The sequence below is a fragment of the Alligator sinensis genome, unplaced genomic scaffold, assembly GCF_000455745.1.
Source record: "Alligator sinensis unplaced genomic scaffold, ASM45574v1 scaffold865_1, whole genome shotgun sequence".
Lineage (NCBI taxonomy): Eukaryota > Metazoa > Chordata > Crocodylia > Alligatoridae > Alligator > Alligator sinensis.
This window is the reverse complement of record NW_005842146.1, coordinates 488,549-490,282: the sequence shown is the minus strand read 5'-3', so window position 1 is coordinate 490,282 and position 1,734 is coordinate 488,549. Positions and strand designations below refer to the sequence as shown.

At 41.4% G+C, this 1,734-nt stretch overlaps 1 protein-coding gene and 1 long non-coding RNA gene across 2 annotated transcripts in view; one reads left to right on the top strand and one right to left on the bottom strand.

Annotated features, from left to right (window-relative positions):
- Window positions 1-1,734, bottom strand: part of NRG3 (neuregulin 3) — a gene marked incomplete at its 5' end in the record, with an annotated part of 1,100,334 nt that overhangs the window by 636,151 nt on the left and 462,449 nt on the right. The gene's annotated exons all lie outside the window — the stretch shown is intronic.
- Window positions 1-1,734, top strand: part of LOC102376206 — a 9,867-nt gene that overhangs the window by 915 nt on the left and 7,218 nt on the right. The window contains exon 2 of the long non-coding RNA XR_324050.3: window positions 241-349. This is a non-coding gene — a long non-coding RNA (uncharacterized LOC102376206). The remainder of the gene's footprint in view (window positions 1-240; window positions 350-1,734) is intronic.

Below are 1,734 nucleotides of genomic sequence, written 5' to 3'. Positions count from 1 at the left end.
AATCTGTTTCTTTCATAAACTGGCTTCAATCTGTGTGGATATTGTTGATATTTTATACTAAGGAGAGTTGATTCCCCACTGTCAGTGGGCATATTGTACCTTTACTCAGGTTGCTAAAATGGAATAGTGACAAGTAGCTGGAGAAATGTATTCAGTCTCTGCAGATGAGGTAGCCAGCACCAGATAGTCCTTGTTAATGTGGGGTGACTGAATTCTAATACAACATTCCACATTGTTAAGACACGAACTTAATGGAGACAACAGAATGGTGAACCCTGGGAAGTCAATTACATGGCAACAGATGCAATCCCACAGCCGTAACCAGGGTAGGCAGACCGCACTATAGCAGGTGAGACTCTACCTTCCTCCATCTTTTTTAGCCCTCAATAGCATGCCCCTTCCTCCCAGCTCTGTCTCCCAACTAGTGCAAAGCCTGCTAGTTAGTAAGGATTTGACAATTATTTATTTTGGTGAGAGAAAAATTTGTAAATTCACGTCACTTTATCTCTTTCCTGTACAATGATGCAAATATAATATTAATATGTATATATTCTGGTCTTCAACAACTAATTTTTATTAGGATGTCTGCATAGTATGTATTTCTTCATCTCTATGTTCATGGAGATCTCTTAAGAATAATCATTTGAATGCATATTTTGAATAAATAACAGAATGGATTTTGAATACTATTCCCCCCCCCCTTTGTAGAACAATCTTCAAGTCAAATACACAAAGTTAAATTTAAAACAGAATTAAAATATCTAAGCATGAATTCTATTTTTACATATATGGGCCTTTAAGTTAATCCTCTGACTGAAAATGTGTGCCTTCATTGATGATTCATAACCTGAAACCGTGTGCCGGCTCCAGGACTTACTAATATAGGAAGGGATTCAGGAAATTAAATTGCTTAGTAAACAAAGATAAATCATTAGCAAAAATCTGTGGGGCTGAAAGTTATCAACGGAAAGTAAAATTGCTCCATTACACCAAGAATTTGACCCTGAATACCAAGGATAATACCTGGCTGATTAAGATAAATAACTAAATAAACAAGTAAACAAATAAATACATTTTATTTTTCTTGTTGTTATGAAAAAAATCTCTCCCTTTCCAGCCATCAACAGGATAATACAAATTCATTTTTCTCCCTCAAACTATATATTAATAATACACACAGTGGATTAAAAAAAAAAAGACCTGATCCTGCTAAGACCAGTGGCAATGTTGTTACTGAGGGCCATATAACATGTTGCAAGTGTTGAATACTAGGCTTGTGCAAAGCAGCAAGTATTCACTTCAGATTTGGATTTGGCTGATTCAGAGGGATAGTGATTTGATTTGGAGATTCAAATTACTCTCCCAATTCACTTTGGAGATTCACCCATAGACTACACAGGCAGCAGTCCTTACCATACTGGACACAGCTGCCTCCAGCTGGTAAGTCTGTTGGGGTTAAGGTAGGGGGGAGGGGCATGGGGGAGGGAGGGATTGGGACTGGAGCTAGAACAAGCTGCCCAGCTGGGGTGGAGGGTGTGCGATGCAGGTGCGGCAGTGCTTGAAGTGGGGGCTATGCCCTGCTGCCACTTGCCCAGCCTGGGCAGGAGGGGCAGGATAAGGGCATGGCTCACTCTGGGCAGAAGGGGGCAAGCAGCAGCAGGGCAAAGCCCCCACTCCCAGGAGTGCTGCGTCTGCACCCCACAACCCCGTCCCTGGCTGGGCAAGCGGCAGCAG